Source organism: Physella acuta, unplaced genomic scaffold (assembly GCF_028476545.2).
Source record: "Physella acuta isolate Inbredline_101_S28 unplaced genomic scaffold, ASM2847654v3 ptg000142l, whole genome shotgun sequence".
NCBI lineage: Eukaryota > Metazoa > Mollusca > Gastropoda > Physidae > Physella > Physella acuta.
In genome coordinates, this window is record NW_026731661.1 from 1,337,609 (window position 1) to 1,357,585 (window position 19,977).

General features: G+C 32.6%; 1 non-coding gene and 1 pseudogene across 1 annotated transcript; both read left to right on the forward strand.

Moving 5' to 3' along the window:
- The window catches only part of LOC131935307 (uncharacterized), a 45,344-nt pseudogene that overhangs the window by 10,289 nt on the left and 15,078 nt on the right, over positions 1 to 19,977 (forward strand).
- Positions 16,264 to 16,369, forward strand: LOC131935357 (U6 spliceosomal RNA). The gene has a single exon (XR_009385936.1). It is a non-coding gene; the product is annotated as a U6 spliceosomal RNA (small nuclear RNA).

Genomic DNA, 19,977 nt, shown 5'->3' on the forward strand with positions numbered 1-19,977 from the left:
CTCTCTCTCTTTCTCTGTGTGTGTAAGTGTGTGTGCCTGTGTGTGACTTTGAACACGATATCTTGAGTACCGTTATAACTAGGTTGATGCCATTCCATATGCCTTTTATATTAAGAGAGAGACAGAGAGAGAGAGGAGACTGGAGACGGAATAAAATAGAACTACATGTCAATCGTGCCAAACATAAGAACATCACAGACCTATTTTCTAGCCGTAAAATGTGCATGTCCATCATACACACTATCTGCTACATCTGTCATGATAAACTGGGCACAACTTTATAAACACAAGTCAGCACTGATTATTATTAACACGGTTTGTTATTAAATTATTAATTATTGATTTATTATATTATTACTTGTATAGTGTTTCAAATATTAACGTATACCTATGTATTATAAAGTTGTATGGCTGATGTTCCTGCTAGTGTTTTTAAATATAAACTCGCTAATATGTTTGTTTGTTGAAGTTGCCGGGATTTAGACACATACAATTGTAATACTGCAATTTTCGCAAGGGCAGAATACTCAAAACTATATTTAGATTAACGAACAACACTATTCCCAACAACTTCATTTGTTTTTTCATTAAGTTACGCCCAAGTGTCTTCGTCTTCTTTTGTCGGACTGTCTGTGTCAGGTCACCACACAATAGAACATTACAGACCTTTTCTTGATCTGTCAAATGTGCATGTCAATCATACCAGACAATAGAACATTACAGACGTTTTCTTGACCTGTCAAATGCGCATGCCATTCATACCAAACAATAGAACATTACAGACCTATTCTCTAGCTGTAAAACGTGCATGTAGATCATACACACTATCTGCTACATCTTTAATGATTAACTGGGCTCAGTGCTGTCCCATTGAGTCGACAAAACTCTAAAACAGAACTACTATAGAAAAGTCCATATAATTACTTTAATATACCTCAAAATGTAAAACTTTAGAAAGATTAATACTTATCGCAAAATATAGATCTTTATGTTGGAACACTGTTTGACAAAGTATATTGTCGTGGTTCAGATGTTTTTTTTTCGAAATAAAAAATAATGTTTTTTTTTTATATTTAAACACAAATAAATTTCAAATTAATGATACAAAAGTTCGATAAGTTATCAAGTTTCATTAAAGAAAATTTCATTTGGAAATAATACATTTAATTTTAGAGACTTAAGCTTTCACTTTAAATTATGTGGCTATATACTATATTGTATGTACGTTTAAAAAATACCTTTTGTGCATTTCATAACAGTTATTATGTATGCATTTTATTTCTTTTATTATATTCATTCAACCGAAAGTATCGACTACACATACATTATTTCAAGTGTTCGACTTAGAACATAGACGGGCCCAAAGGTTCAATGTAGCTTAATAATGAAATATTCATGAAGATATTTTAGATACATATAATACACATTTTAGATATTAGCGTATATAACAAAATAAAAAAAAGAAAGTTGGCCTACATAAGATAAACAATATTTATTTAGCTTAGTATCACATAATAAAACTATTACTGCTAAAATAAAATAGTTACTAAGAAAGTGTAAAGTATTTAAATGGCTTAGATTGATTTGCAACAAACTTTTGAAAACCTACGATATTTCGATAATACAGAAATGTAAGAAATTACACGTAACCTAAAAGAAACAAATAAAAACACACTATTTCCACACACATTTGACAATACAGGGGCACCATCCCAAAACGTAATTATATTAATTTGGATGTACTATATATCATCATTTTCTATATTAAGTTATCTCCCATGATATTTTTTTGTCAGAAATCAGGGGGAATTTTAAATCGATTGAGCAAAAAAAATATATATAACATATAAAACACTAACAGCAGGAACAGAAATATAACTTGTAATTACGATAAATGTACTATTATATATTGTTTTAAATAATTGATAAAATGCCTATAATGTTCAAATTTTAGTTAACAATTGTGATATAACTCAAATAGAAGAACTTTAATCAAATTATAAATATTACAAATACATATAGTGAGTTTTATATTTTTTCAACGCTTGTCATTGATGTTCGATTATTCATTTTGATATCAAAATTAACAGTAACAGACTAACAGGCAGTTTTAGAACATAGTTGTCAGAGAGGGCGACCTCTTGACGTCACTGCTAGCCAGTTGTTCAGATTATTTTATAATTTGTATAACATGAGTTTGTTATTGACTATATGTTGGTTGTTCACAGTTGGTACATAATTAATATAAGAACAACCTCAAATTTAGAGAGGTTTGTTTTTTTAATCATTAGTTTAAACTGAAAAAAATTGTTGATCATCTTTTTGTTTTGTATTATTTATTATTTTTTTTTAAATTTGAAAATAGTAAATTAGCAAATTTCTATTTGTAAGTGAATATTTGACTGTCATGTCATGTGATACGGGCCTGTAGAAAGGAATATTGAGTCGTTAATAAAATTGGCATAGCCATAAAAAAATCTTAACAGTAACAGTAATATATATATATATATATATATATATATATATATATATATATATATATATATATATATATATATATATATATATATATATATATATATATATATACAGAGAGAGAGAGAGAGAGATCTATATAATGATAGTTTCTCCGCAACGTTGTTCATGTTTGCTCAGATGCAAAACATTCGGCAATAATAATAGTTTTAATATAGCGACTAAAGCGTTTACATTAAATACATAGTTACAAAATATAATGTATGATTGTTTTTTTTAATATTGTAAGAAAAAAAAGTTATTATGTATGTATTTTGTTTTTGCTATGATATTTATTCTACTATAAGAATAGAGTGCACATACATTGACAGTAATTGAAACGTTTTGACACATTGTTACATAGGTCTCACACACGCTACGTAAGCATCGATATCTGTTCCAGACGGACCCTAAGGTTCACTGGCTTTCACTGTCAATCGCAAACTTGACCGGCTCTTTAACGTGGCCATGTCATTCGTGAACAGCGAGTACACGGTCTTCTCCAGGTTGATCTCCAACAGCCAGTTACGTCAGCACTCAGCAATACAAACGTATTGTAGCTTTAGCTTTAGGAGCTGACTATTCATCAATACGTACACATGTAAAATGTAACAGTGCTTTATTTGGCTGTAAAATGTATCAGCGACAATCAAACGAGATGGAGAAAATGTTATATCTAACCCAGACCAATGCTGTTGTTGTAACGACGGAAATTATGAAGAGTGGAAGACAAAGAAAACAATAAACGAGAACTATCAAATGATGATTGTGAGATTTTTTTTTTCTTTAACTAACTAAATGCAAATGAAAAAAAAATGTCATAAACAGATTTAATTAAAAACATGTGGTAGATGATTTTTAGCAATATCACATATTTTCTTGGGCCTAAGTTTACTTAAGGCAAATTGAAAATACTGTGTCTATGTCAAACTGTGCATAACAATTTCCATTTTTTCTCCAATGGGGGATGGATAAAGAGAGAGAGAGAGAGAGAGAGAGAGAGAGGGGGAAGTAGAATGTGTTAAAAGTATAACTTTTATGTATACATTTTATATCATTTTAGGGGGGGGGGTGGGGGTGGTGGTTGACGCTCCTTCAATTCCCCCCCCCCCTTGGAGATGCTTGAAATAAACATTACTCTGTTTAACAACTAAATACACAAGTAGATGAACTAGAATATATAGACTAGAGAGAACATCTTTAAATTCATCTACCCAATCTTTCAATACCACTCTATACAATTTTTATTGTAAAATATAACAGGTGATTTGTTGTTCCTGCTTAATATACATTGGAAGTTCTAAACCGTACGGGTGCTGTTTCAGCTTTATACTTTCATTATTTGTCTCCTATTCAAGTTGGAAAATATTAAAGAATCAAATATTTGTAAATTAGCATACATTCTATTTTTAAAATATATTACTGATTTTCTATTGTTTGAATATATGTTTATAATCAATCTATTTCTACACCAGGGTCAATGTAAACCAAGATTAAACTACACATAGGTCGAGCAGCACAGACATGAGTACACCCTAAAGTCCTGACAATCATCTGATAAATTTCTATACAAAAGTTGTCCTGTTTGTCTATAGAACGATATATAGGAAATCAAAAAAAAAAGATTTTAAATCCCAGCAAAACAAACGATATAAAATTACCCATAACGTTTAGGGCCTAAAATATTCCTCATTAAATGAATAGGATAATAAAACAATACAAACGAATAATGCTGTTGCAATTGTTTGACGTAATTATTCTATACACCATAATTACATAAAAAAAAATTGATAAGACACATTGTCATGTCTCTGTGCTAAGCTTACCGATTAAGTTAAGACGGGCATGAGAATACTGTTGCTGCGATGTAATAAATATATATTTATAAGGGAAACAACTTACACATTCTTTTGTCGATTAACCTCTGCATTAGTATTACAAAAATAGTATACATCTATTAAACTATTATATTCATGTTCGTATACTAACTAAAACGTTCGTATATACGATTTGATAGATTTGTTTTGATATCAAGATATAACAACATCGCTTTTTTATTTACATTTGTGAAACCCATTTGAAGATGTTTTATATCTTGTTATATATCTTGTGACTGATGGTCGATCAATTTTAACATATTGCAGGACTAATCTGAATTATTCTTATTTTGATATAGGTTTAATTTTAATTTTTCTTTTTTCTTTACATTTAGACGTTTTGTATTAGATCTATGTATAAGTAAACCATCTTAAATAAATGAAAGCAGGCTACAAGTAAAAAAGAAATATTACAATTGTAAATCTGTATCAGTCCTCACAAGCCGATGATGAAAAATGTAATAGTAAAGCGAATACACAACTGACGTTATAAATCACGTGTCTGAGGCGAAAAAAAAAAGATATAGGTATACTATTTGTGTAAACTATTTTGTGTATGATATTGTGCTTATTAGAAAATTTACGTTTAAAATTTTTCGCTTAAAATAAATAAATAAATAATTTCTAAATAATAAAAATTACTGCGAGCTGATGTATGCTGTGATTGTACATCTGGAGTAACAGTCGACAATGTTATACAAGTGAAGAGGAAAATATAGTAGATTTAATACTGGAGGTTAGTCATGAGATCATGTTAGTCTAAAAGAAAAGACCAAATCCTGTTATTTTTTTTTTCTAGTGCTAGAAAAGTTAGCAGAGGTAGCTTTAGCTCCAGGACCTGACTTTACAGCAATATGTTAAAATATAAGACGGAAATAAAAATATATCAGCAACAATCAGAAGAGATGGAGAGAATGTTACATCTCACCAAGACCATAGCTGTTTTTGTAACGAAAAAAATAAAGAAAGGACGTCAACAGTCTAATGACCCAGTAAGTTTCTTCTAGTGAATATATGTGAATTCAAAATACGATATTTTGAAATGTGGCTTTTATACAATTATCGTCATTTTTACTTTCTCGTTTACGAAGTGTAGATACAATATTGTAATCGTGCAAAAATCGAAATTGAAATGTTAACACATCTTGAAGTTTTATACCCCCCGTGAGTCGAAAAAGACATGTTTTCCGAATGTCTCTGTGTGTGTGCATGTGTGTATATGTGTGTGTGTGTGTCTGTTTGTGACTGTGAACACGATAACTTTATTACCGTTATAACTAGGTTGATGCCATTCCATATGCCTTTTATATCAAGAGAGAGAGAGAGAGAGAGAGAGAGAGAGAGAGAGGAGAAGTGAAATCTAACCTCAAAGTTTGTAATGCAAAACTTTCTATTAGATTAGGACAAAAGATAAAAACTGGTGGTGAGTACCCGCTAAAGACCAATAAAAAAAAATAAAAAAACTTACCTCTACATTCCCAGCCCTATTCCTGTAGTAACTCTCTGTCATTGGTAGTAAATATTATGGTGTCAAAGTTCAGTAGGGACGTCGTTAAAAGTTTGCTGATGACGACAGTAACAGTTCGGTAGTGGCGATGATACAAATTCAGATGTGACGACGATAACAACCATCTGGTGACGACGATGAAGTCTCTGGCAATAAACACCTTATATGGTAAACGTTTACCCTTAAACAATACCAGAGACTGTGACAAGTCTCAGGCAATAAACACCTTTATGGTAAACATTTACCCTTAAACAATACCAGCGACTGTGACAAGTCTCAGGCAATAAACACCTTATATGGTAAACATTTACCCTTAAACAATACCAGCGACTGTGACAAGTCCCGATAAGTTGCGATCGCTACAGGGGTTGATGTTTTTGTACGACCGGTCTATTTCTAAGTTGTTCTTGTTTTTACTGGCCACCAGCTGTTAAGGTCGACTTTAAGAAGTACAAACAACAAACTACACAAAGTTTGGACCACAGTATTAGTGCGGGCCAACACCCGTAATATATTCGCCTAGCCCTCTGTCCAAATCAACCCATCAACTCTCGTTCACACACCTAGTAAACTGAATACCAACATTTGGTCTAAGGGGAATAACACAACAACGTGGGGCTGAACACAACTCACATACTCACCATAAACAATGACTTACCAAGCCTTAACCCGACGCGTAACAATAACAGTATTCACCCCCACCCCTGAAATAACAATACACGTGAAGAAAACCTACCCAGCAACAGAATCTATCCCCACCTACTTCAGAACTGAATTAATCATTACGCGCTTTTTGAAAGCATGCATTTGTGATACAAAGATTTTAACAATAATCAAATATACATAGAATTTAGCGTATATGAGATAACGCATTATTTTTTTTAAGAAAGAAAGCAAAGTTTAACATATTTTTTTAAAAAAATATTTCTAAGATATATAGCTGCTAAGAAAGTGTACACTATTTAAATAGATTTAATTGATTTAAAACAATCTTGTTTAGGTCTACGTTAGTGTAATAACACCGATAAATGATAGCTTACTTAGAAAGTAAAAAAAAATTCAAAGTTCAAAATTTAACAAAATATAGGGCCCACATCCCAAACCGCAAATATAAATAATTATAAACATTATGCTTTGCCATAGATCGCAGTAATAGAAAATCATTGACAAAGTATTGTTTAGGTAAAGGTAACTCTTGTGTTTTTTATGCAGGGGAAACAATCAAATATTAGTACATTAATTTAAGAAGCACAACAAAAATAAAAATAGAAATAATATAAAATATACTATTTTTAATAACAAAAGATCATTTTTTTTTTTTTTAAATTTCTTTGAAACACTGACGTAAAATGACATTATCTATATAAAAATGCCCTTTAATATTGGATCTAACTCTAAATGTGAAACTTGTGTCAGATTACAGTTCTTAATTCTAAATATATAGTGATTTTACAATGAATCACATTTATCACGGATTTTCAAATTTTTCGATATAAAAATTATAATGGTTTTTAATTTAAACCAGGGGTCGGCAACCTGCGGCTAGCGAGCGAGCCGCATGCGGCTCTTTTGATATCAAGATGCGGCTCTCCAGCTCTTTGAACAAATACTAATAATCTTAATCAAAAAATAAAATATTTAAAATAAAAAAAAGTTAGTGGCTCTTTAAAACCAGGGAAATTTTGAAAATTGTAACTTTTGGCTCTTCCGCTTCAAAAGGTTGCCGACCCCTGATTTAAACCAAAAATAAATTACAAATTGAACAAGTGTATAACGAAAAAAAGAAAACACCTTTGGATGGACAGACTGGCGGCTTTAACCCCCGACCCCTACCCCCACAAAATTCAAAAACCTCTTCATAATCACATGTCACTGTTTCTTTACAGAACACTGATTATGCCAGCTTACTACTTTATAACTCCCACCCTACCACTAAACGTTTCTATGTATTATATGTATATTTAAGAATGAAAGAGATGAAGATAACGGAGGTTTGTAAATTTGTATTTTAGGTTTGTATTTTTATAAACATGTATTTTTAAAGGTTTGCAATAGCTTACAATTAAGTGTTTAAAAATCTACTATTTAAATCCACCTATCCCAAACATCTAATTTTTAAAAGGCTCGTATGCTGTACCTATATACATGTATTTAAACAATGTGTTGGCTTAAAGACAAGTTATTGCAGTCACTCCAGCGTCGTATTTTAAGTTATCCTAAATAGGCTTACATTTTAGTATGGATTTAATCTCATAAAAATGTTGTCAGTAGGACGTGAATATATGTAAATCTGTATATCTTATGTAAGAAGAAAATACTTTAAAAAAACTGATTACGTTATAATATTTTAACCATGAAACATTGTCCGAATGATTTATACAATTCAATTTTTAACCGCAATAGTTCACAGTATGACAGACTTAAAAAAACAATCAATTTGTTTGTTAAAATAATAAGCTTTTAAATACTTTGGAAATGTGAACAGGATAACCGTAAATAAGAGTATTGTTAGATAACATTTACAATTACCGAGCTGAAGAGAGAAGATACCAACTAATGTAGAGGCATAATGGTTCTAAATGTTTTTTTTTTAATGATATTGTGTAAGAATTTCTTATTAAAACCACACCAGTCACGTCATTGCCGTTGACCTAGCCATTATCATTATTGTTATCATCATCGTCGTCCTTGTCGTTGACGTCATCAAACAACGTAGAGTATTACTGTGCTGCATGTGTACCCGGATTGGCTACGCCCAGCTGCACACAATGCAGTGTGCTTCACTCGCGTTACACCCACACGTGTGTTGTGTTGTTTTTCTCTCAGGATCTGACCCTACCCGCTCTTAACCCCAGTGGGTGTCGACCACTAACATTCCGACTAGGCAGTGTTACTGTTATATCATATATCTTGATCACTTACTCACCTAATATAACACACCATAAACATATTAAAATTTAAAAAAAGTGATAAACCTAACACGATTAATAAGGTAAAATAAACATGCCACTAACATTATCATTACTTCCATTTATTACAAAATAAAAAAACAAAAAGATGCGGATATTTATTTGAATTACGTGTACAAAATAAACATGTTAGCAATGATTTGTAAGGGAGACAAGTTACATACAATACTTTTAATTAAACATATATAGTATATAGATATATTTAAATCGACTAAATTTTTAAATACCAATTACGTGGACATATTGCAATTTGTGTTGATTACGATCTTATAATATATAACTATTTTGTTAAAAAAAGCTATATACAATTAAAATCATATCAAAATAGTAAAACTATCATTTTATTCAAAAACCATGTGTTCATCAAAATGTTTTGCTTAGTGCATATATTGTTTGTGTTACCCTAAAATTAATGTACAATACATGAAAAATATTTTATAAAAACCAATGCATTTTCTTAAAAAAACAATTGTTTTACTTTCTTATTTTTAGTGCACAAAGTATCACTATATATTTTGCATGTATAGTCTAAATTATGGTGACAGATAACTTTAAAAATTTCAAATTGTAGGCCTAAATGATTTGTTTTAAAGTTTAATAAACAAGTAACTCTTTAATTTATGTTTTAATCTGATCTGTAACTGGCGATCAGAACTCTAAATGACAGTTATCTGCCTATTCCATGATATGTAACTGGCAATCAGAACTCTAAAGGACAGTTATCTGCCTATTCCATGATCTGTAACTGGCGATCAGAACTCTAAAAGACAGTTATCTGCCTCTTCTTAAGGTCAGTGGTCAGCTCTCAGACAGCGTATCTTCCAGACTTTTATCTCCGGGGTCATCATCATCATTCCTTTGTGGCCCCTGGGGAGCAAAGAGCTGCAACCACACATTTCCAGCGGACACGGTTTTGGGCTGCTCCTCTAATCTGTGCCCATGTAAGCCCAGCTGTTTTCGCCTCTTCTTCAACTGTTCTTTTCCATGTTTTCCTTGGCCGGCCTACCCTCCATTTTCCCTGGGGATTCCAGTCCATAGCATGTTCTGCAATATTTTCTTTTTTCTCTTCTTAATGTGTGTCCGATCCATCCCCATTTACGGGCCTTGATATCTTTTGTCATTTGGCTGTTGCTTTAAAATTTGCCACAGGTCTTAGTTTTATATTTTGTCTGGCCATCTTATTTTAAGTATATACCGTAAGCATTTGTTTACGAATGCCTGTAGCTTATCAGTATTTGTCTCCCGGGTAGCACACTTAAATTATTTATTTATTTTTTATTTTTTTTTGGGGGGGGGGGGGGCACTGGTAAAAGTATGTATTTTTATTTAAATTTCCATTTCATTCGGGAGGGGGGGGGGGAGACTTTTTACGTTGGGGGTGGGGGAGTGGGAACGACTCTAAATGTGAGAAGTGCTCGAACAGACGATTTGTCAAGTATGAGAAATGCTAAAATGGATATTTTCCTAAATTTGAGACATTCTTGAACAGACATTTCGCCTAGTAGATATCACTAAAGACCTGACTTGGATAATCGATGGTATAATTCATTTTCTTGACAAATTGTATTGATATATATGGTTTATATTTCACCACATGTTCTCTTATATATTTTGGATAGTGTAGTGAGAATAATTATGTTAATTATCAGAAGTGTGGTTTTGTGTTGTAACACAATCTAATTGAATATTGTCTTTTAGTTTTAATTGAGCGTCATTTGACGTGTTGTGTTTCCTACCACACGGGGTAATATAGTTCAAATGAAAACATAAAACGTAATTTGTACTTTGTCGATTGAGTCTAACATTCCAAATATTTGATTGAAACGCTGTTTTATTCTTAGTTAGCGTTTTAGTCTAAATGAGGACTTTATTAGTGTTTTCATTAGTTTTCATTAGAAATCAACAAATCATTGTCAGAGTAACGGTTAGACCAAGGAAGTCTATGAAAAAAATACAAGATATTGCTAGTCTGTTTTCAAGTGTCAGAAAAGTTAGCACATGTCACTATATAAGAGATGCTTATACTACAATAAATTAAAGTATAAGACTAAAAAGTGCGATATTGGCTGTAAAAAATATATCAGCTTCACTTAGAAGCGATGGAGGAAATGTTACATCTGACCCACACCATAAATGTTGTTGTAACGACAAAAAATCATAAAAAGTGAAAGAACAAAACAACAAATTAAAGCTATCATATTTAATGTTAATACTGACCAAAAATGTGACATAATGGGCACATTTAAATCCATCCGAAAACATTTTAAATCAAACATTAAATAAGAGAAGAATGACGGACAATAAATCAAACAATAAAAGGTTACCTCTAAAATACTTCATATTAAAAGAATAGGAAAATAAATCAAAACAAACATGAATAATAATGTTGCAATTGTTCAATTATTATCTACATTCTACACACTTATTAAATAAAATAAAACTGATCAGAATTATGTCTCTGTGCTAAGCTTACCGATTAAGAGAAGGACGTATAAGCCTATTAGGATTCTAATGCTTCGATGCTATAAATAAAGGGGCCTTAAATTAATTTACATTTTATAAGGGAAACAGCTTCCCCATTTTTTTTTGTCAATTAAACTCTAGCAAACCATTACGAAAACAATATATAACTATTATATTTTTATAATAATTTTCTAAAAACAAGTTATAAATTCGTAAATGTTTTAAAAGAGATAAGTTTGTATATATTGAAATTTAACTAAATTGCTTTTGTATTTAAAAAATAAGAACCATATAAATATGGTATATATTTTGTCATAAAGTATAAGCCTGATCTTTTACTGATGTTAGTGATACGCAATACTTGCTCACATACTTCATTTTGGAAAACTTAATGCAAAAATTATCAGTCGTAATGAACATGACATTACTTAAAACAAAAATCATATTAATTTGGATTAATGTAAACTATTGTGTAAATTAATGGCAGGTTATTGTGCTTATGCACGTATGTATAACTTTTTTGCCTTAAAAAAGTAAAAAAAAAAATACTGCATATAGATGTATGCTTTGATTGTCCTTCTAGAGTCCCAGTTTACAGTGTTAGGTCATACAACTGAAGAAGAACAGATAGTAGATTTCATACTGGAGGTTAGTCATGAGATCACGGCAGTATAGTAGAAATGACAAGATATTGTTATTTTATTTTCAAGTATTAGAAAAGTTAGCATAGGTGTCTCTAGCTTCAGGAGCTAACTATACAAATGAAAAAAAAATGTCCAAAAATAATAATAGTAATAATACAAAGCCAATGGACAGCATAACTTACGTAGGCATTTTATCAGACGACAGATCAGTCGGCACAATATTCTACAACTCAACTACGGCCAAGCAGATACTTGATATTTCTCGGCTGTTGTTCACGTAAAAGAACTAAACAACACCATCAAACATCACGGACTTTATACATTAGAATTCACCATCTACAGGGAAGACAATGTCAGCGGCACCCTCAGATGTCCTACCCCCACCCCACCAACTCAACAGCGACACAGTCATAAAGGCCCTGAGAAATCTTAGCAAACTAGAACCCACTGTCAACTCAATGGCCTACACCAACAACCGCAGCTTCACAATTTTTAGGACAATTCTTCAACCTTTACACATGACATAAAAATTACTTATAAAGAAAACCAATAAACATTGTATTTGTTATTCCTGTAAGACGACACATATGTGGAAGCAGTGGCGGAACTAGAAAAAATGGGCCACCCCGCAAAAAAAATTTTTGGGCCCCCCATATATATATATATATATATATATATATATATATATATATATATATATATATATATATATATATATATATATATATATATATATATACAAACACAATGCGAATATAGGATACTCCTTTCTGGCCTGATCGGGTTTTGAAAAAAAAATTCAATTAAATCTTATCACAAGAGCATGTCATGTGTATGAGTGCATTGGTCTGATTTAAAAAAAATTTTCATTTATGTTTAATACTTCTAATCATTTAGTCGGTCAAAAGTATTGAAGCTTTGTATAGGTAATGGTGTCTCGTGTTATGATTATTTTTATGTTTTTTGGTATTTATATTATTAACTTTAACTACGTTTCATTTTTATACTATACCATTCTTTAGTACTTATGTTTTTAAAAATAATAATAAAGATAAGTAATTGCTGTTTAATTTGATTATTACAAATCTATTAAAAGGAGCTTTTGAGCACCCCTATTTGCCTATTTGAAAAAGGGAAATAATTTATGGAAGTGGTTTGAACGTTTGCCTATCTTTCACACTACAATTTATGTGGTAATTTTTTACGCAACAGCATGTCTTAGCTACTATATAACATCACTACTGTATTAGATCTGTATTCTGTTTGTTATTTACAAAACCACTATCAAGGTGCCAGTGACGAAACTAATTTATATATATATATATATATATATATATATATATATATATATATATATATATATATATATATATATATATATATATATATATATGTATATATATATATATATATATATATATATATATATATATATATATATATATATATATATATATATAACACGCTATCATTCGTGTATTTATTTGAGAGGTTTGACTTGTTTTCTAGAACAGTGGTTATTAAACGTAAACAATGTCGGCACTTTATTTCTTGGATATTAGTTGTTGGAGCGCTAGTTTATCAAAACTACCACCGATTCGAGCCAGCGTTGTTGTTGGAGCGCTATTATGTCTACACTACCACCGACACGAGCCAGCTTAGTTGTTGAGACGCTATCTATTCGCTTCTTGTAAGGCTAAGAGCGGGAGGGTAGGTCTGAAAAGGAACTAAAAAGGGACAACAAAGCACCGATGTGGTTTTATCCATCAGTACCAAATTTGGGATGGTCTCAAAATGCCGTCTTAATATCTAGCGGCCTCTCGCGCAATTGATGTTTTTTCAAAAGAATTTTGCCGACAACAGCGTGTGTTTGTATGAAAAAGAATAAACAAGAGCGTGGGGTGGTGTCTATAGAATAAAGGTACTCCAACCACAGCTACGGTATTCTTTTTTCAAAACAACCATCAGGTCAAAAATGCAATAAAATTAATTTTAACTATACAATTTTTTTTATGGGCGGCTGTGGGCCCCCTAAACGGCGTGGGCCCCCCCCCCCGCATTGCGGGGTCTGGCGGCACTGTAGTTCCGCCCCTGTGTGGAAGTTGTGGGTCAAACAAACATTAGACTACCCACTGTCACTTAACTAATCAAGACATACTACAACAAGATACTGCGGCAACAGCTAGTACGAGCATTCTAAAATTAAAGTAGCCCATTAATATAATAGTTTTAAATAAAAACAAATTGTTGCGTGTATTAATTTATTCCATAATTTTTACAACGTCAGTTGCGATTTATTTATATGAAGTATTATGCTGAGTTTTTCAGAGCTATCATTTTTTTTTTCATCCACCAAATGAATATTTTTTTTTTCCGCCTTCAACTTGTTCCATACAATTTAAGCTCGTCCACTTTATATATGGGGTAATCTTTCGATAACCATTAAGGTTAATGTTAGGTCTAAAAAAATACATATCATATAGTATATATAACAGTTAATGTTATCATTAGTTTCATCATACAATAGTACATGTTTGTCTGATGATAACACTATGTTATCATGTTTTTTCTATTCGAATGCCATAAAATAGTAATCATTTAAATGTGGCACATTCAAATTGAAACATTATTATTTTAATGTATTGTATTGTACAGTTGAAAATTTTCAATTTTTTTTAGCGCAAAATGAGTTTCTGTTTTTGGAAAGATAAAATGCTAAATAGAACATTTTACATATCACCCCTAATAGGTTAAAGACATCGAATTAATAAAAAAAAAAGCACTTTATATCGCGGTTCTCGATCAGAGTCAAATCATACTAACATAACATAGCATATATATATATATATATATATATATATATATATATATATATATATATATATATATATATATATATATATATATATATATATATATATATATATAAAGTGTAAAAACAGTTACATGTTATTTACTTTACTTTAAATGACAACACCCGCAGCTCAAGGTGACAGTGCTATCCACCGCTATATAGAACTGAGGGGAAACTAAAATACATTTTGCCAAATGTCAACCAAAGTCATCACATTATTTGATTTTGATCGTAAAACAAATACAAACGATATTATAAACACAGAACTAACATGGCTGTGTGATAGCTATTAAACTGAATGTGAACCAACACAAATGCATCTCTTCTTTAAAGCTGCTGATCTAGCCAGAGGCGTAGCAAGGGGGGGGGGGGGGGGGGGGCGGGGGTGCGGATCGCACCGGGTGACACCATTTAAGGGGGTGACACCATGGCAAACAAATAGCAAAATATATTGAGAAAAATCTGAGGGTGGGGGTGTAAATCGAAAGTTTGAGGGGGGTGGGGGTGCAAATCGAAAGTTTGAGGGGGGTGCAAATCCAAAATTTGTCGCCTCTGGGGGTGGGGGTAGACACCATTAAGTGCCGCACCGGGTGACACCCGACCTCGCTACGCCAATGGATCTAGCTAACTGAAACTATGCTTCAGGAGCTGCCTATACATTAATACTTGCAAGTTTACAACTAACCAGTGCTTTATTTAGCTGTAAAAATATATCAGAAAAAATCAGAAGAGATTGAGGAAATGTTACATCTAACCGAGACCATAGCTGTTTTAGTAACGTCAAAAAAAAATCATAAAAAAAAGGAAAGGAAAAAGAAAATAAACTAAGTAATTAAAAAATAAAAATAAATGATAATAGTGATCGAAAATGCAATAAATGAACACATTTAAATCCACCCAAAATCATTTTAAATCAAACATTAAATACACGAAGAACGGCGGATAACAAAACAAACGATAGAACATTACGTCTAATCTACTCCATATTAAATGAATGTGAAAATAAAACAAAGCAAACATGAATAATACTGTTGCAATTATTTGACGTAATTATTCCATATACAATCAACACTCTTATTAAATACAATGAAATTGTTCAGACTCTTATCTCTGTGTTGTTCTCACAAATTAAGAGAAAGACATATTAGAAGTATATTGTTTCGGTGTGATGAATGATAGGGACTAAATTTACATTTCATAAGGGAAACAACTTAACAATTATTTTGTTGATTATCGTGTACCTAAACAGTTCAAATATATTATACATCTATTACATAATTATATTAATTTTCTAATACAAACGTTTACTGTCGTATATATCATTTAAGAGGTAAGTTTTGATTTTAAAAAAATAATTAATTTGCTTTTGTATTTAAAAACTTCAGAACCATTTAAAGATTGTAAATAATTTGTTATATACACATTTGACAAAACTACTGTTGTCGTGCAGTACATACAATAAAATTGGAACGATACAGAGAAGACTAGCATGGCCCTCGCGCAGAGATGACACGCAGAATCGTGAAGCGTTTCCAAATTTTTTAGAGAAAAAAAAAAAAATTTGTTACTGGAAGCTTTCATTAGCGTAAATTATAATATTGTAAAAAAATGAGTCTTCAATACCCACTGAATCTGAGCTTTATATATTAGATATGTATATATTATTATAACGTTGACTCAAAGTCTTGTGATAAATTACCTATTTTCTAAAGATTATATAATCAGTGACTTTGGATTAATTTCATCTCTACTTATTAAAACTCGTGTGTATTTCCATTTGGAACATTGTGTGTGTGTTATTTTTTTTTCTTCACATTTTATACATTGTAAGTACTTTTTTTCTTTTTTATTTCTTGTGTGTGTTGCCTGGCCCCGGGTGGGCCTCACGCACAACTATGTCGGAAAAATACATCAAACGGCTATTCCTGCCTAAGTTCGGCATGGCAGGACATGCGCCAAAAACTCTAGAGATTTTCATAGAAGAGGGTTTTTCTTTAGCTACTCTCACAGCTGACGAACTAAAAAGAGAGCTATGTATGTTATGTAGCCTATCACCAGCTGAATTTGAAGGTCTGTATAACTATGGGACACTGCGTAAATGGTATGTCACCATTAGATCAAAGGAACTATATGAGAAAATGCACCTAAAAGAATTTCACAGAGATTTGCCACCTGGAGTAACATCCAGACACAGAGTGCAGAGAATATCAATAACCCACGCCGATAAATCTTGTCAAAGGGGCATGCTGAAATGGCTGCCTTCCAAGACAAGTGACGATGATATAATGGCGATTCTGAAATCTATAAGCAGTCAGGACTCAACACCAACATTTAAGAGAATAGACCAATCAAATGTGGTCCAATTCACCATCTCTCTGGAGAAAGAAGATGTGGAGAGTGTCCCACACTATATTATACTTACAAATAAGGCCAACAAGGAGAGCAGAGTCCTTATAATCCTCAATGGGAGGAGGATGCAATGTTGCCACTGCAACACAGACAGACACCTGCCTAAAATGTGTGAGCATTTGAGGACTCGCGCTCTTGACGGCGTCCAGCTAGTAGATGGACAGTATAGGGCAATTGAGCCTTGGGATGCAAATGATAAAGAAGAAGTTAGGGAGCATCTAAGTAACAATAGAAATTTCTTAAAGCATTGGGACAGTTATGATGTTGACGGAGAAAGACAAAATGAAATGCTTAGAGAAGCAAGGCTCAGAGAGGTAGAAGATGCCTTTGGAGTAGATGGCCAAACTGAAGCACATCATACTAATGTAGCACCGCAGTAAGTTAACGAAAGCGTAACAGAAACCACCATAGAGGCCGGAGCCATGGAGACAATAGCAACAAGGAATTCCATAGTAACCGGGTCTCAAAAAGATGGGAATCACGAAAATTTGGAGGCTGTCGACGAAACAATAACTAATATTCTTCAAGATAACTCTAGTTCAGAAAACATAACGAAACCGCTAAAGGAAATTAAAAGCTCACAAAGTATGTCAGCAACAAAGGTATCAGGTCAACTGTCATATAGTCAAGCAATCAGTTCAAGTAAAAATCAATTACCTACAGCAAAGCCACCTCAAAGGTTCGTGACCAGGGCCCAACGGGATAGCAAACCAACGGCTGGAAGGTTTGGAATTAAAAGACCACCACCATCCAGCCCTCCAGAAACAGATGTTCGAAAGAAAACCCCAAATAATTCATGCTAACTCTGGCAACATTGAACATCATGGGGGCTAGGGACAAAACACATTATATAAACAACATAATAAATAAACACAATATTGACATCCTACTTTTACAGGAAACTAAAATTGGAACTACAGAAGAAGCAAATAAACTAGATGCATAATTAATATCGACAGTCTCAAGCAAAACATCACTCGATCAGCCCCCAAGTAATTTAACATTAGAACAGTCTTCTGTTTCCCAGGTTTTTAAAAGTGCACAACCTGAATGGTAGAAAGAGATACACACCTCACCCTCCCCCCCCCACACACACACTTCCCTCCACTCAACCGGACTGGCGGATTTTTCAAGGTAGCGTGCCCTCTTTGCCAAGGGTCAATTTTATGTCATGGAAAGTTTTGGAATGATAGATCAGTAATGTGTATTACAGAGACACTTCTCCCACGGTGGTTTCTATTTCTGTCTACAATGTGAACTTTTGACTCCTCAGCTAAGGACAGAGCACAGTAAACTAAGCAGTCAGGAGAGGCCTAGTTTGCACACCTTATTTTAGTCTAGTTCTTATGCCATTTTATTTTCTCCATTTGATTATTATATATGCAATTGATGCCCATGTCTTTGATGCTGTGTAAAATCTATCAAATAAATTATTATTACTGATTTAAAGGTTTAAAACAATTGAATTAATAATAATAAAAAAAAAGGAAAAAAAAAACTAATTGAGGACTGTATAGATATAGATGTTTGAAAGGGAAGAATGTTTGCTTTTACGTGTCTCATTGTAATAACATAACTTTTCCGATTGCTTAAAATTTGTATCATTTTAATTCTCTGTAATCCCAAATTCATTTCAGCTCTATTTTAAAAAAAAAAAAAAATTCAACCCTCTCCCCCCCCCCCCCTTCTCGTCCCCTCAGCCCACCACGCTGATGGAAAAAAAAATCCCTTGAATCATCATGTAATTACACATTTGCATTTTCAGTTTCAGGTTGGTTTTAAATTTTATTTTTTCTTTATATTTAGACGTTTTGTATTAGATCTATGTATAAGTAAACCATCTTAAATGAATGAAAGTAGGCTACAAGTAAGAAAGAAATATTACTATTGTAAATCTGTGTCAGTCCTCACAAGCCGATGATGAAAACTGTTATACTAAAGCGAACACACAACTGACGCTATAAATTACGTGTCTGAGGCGGAAAAAAAATACTTTTAGGAAAACAATAAATAAAGTATTAATTTTAAGGCCGATGCTAGCCGGAATAAGATACGCATGCGCAATGGAGAGAAACTACGACTTGCCTTCGCGGCGATGTTTCCGATGGTACTGCTCATGCGTGTGTTTACAACCGCAGAACCCTAAAACCAACCCTAATCCTATCCCTAATCATATCCTTAACCCTAGCCCTAATCCTATCTCTAACCCTAATCCTATCCCTATCCCTAACCCTATCCCTACCCCTAACCCTCATTCTAGCCCTAACCCTAGCCATAGGTCACTGCGCATGCGCAGAGCTATCTTTTGCCGACTAAGTGGAGACGTTGGGGAGAAAAATCTTCTTCCGACTAGTCACTTCGTAATTTTAAATTAGACAGTCTCAAGCTAAACATCACTCGATCAGCCCTCAAGTAAACTAACATAATAGTCTCTTGTTGCCCAGGTCTTAAAAGTGCACATCTGAATGGTAGATACACACCTCACCACCCCCCCCCCCCCATTCAACCGGACTGGCGGATATTTCAAGGTAGCGTGCCCTCTTCGCCATCCATCTTCCCTTTATTTATTTAATGTAGTCATATTGCAATTACTTTTAATGATTAATTAATTATCTAGTTAGAGAGAAAAAAATTAGGAATCTACAAATAATTACCGGAAAGACAATTTGCCGATGGACATTTTTCCTAAATGTCTTAAATATTCGAATTGGCATTTGCCTCATTGTGAGAAATGCTCGAA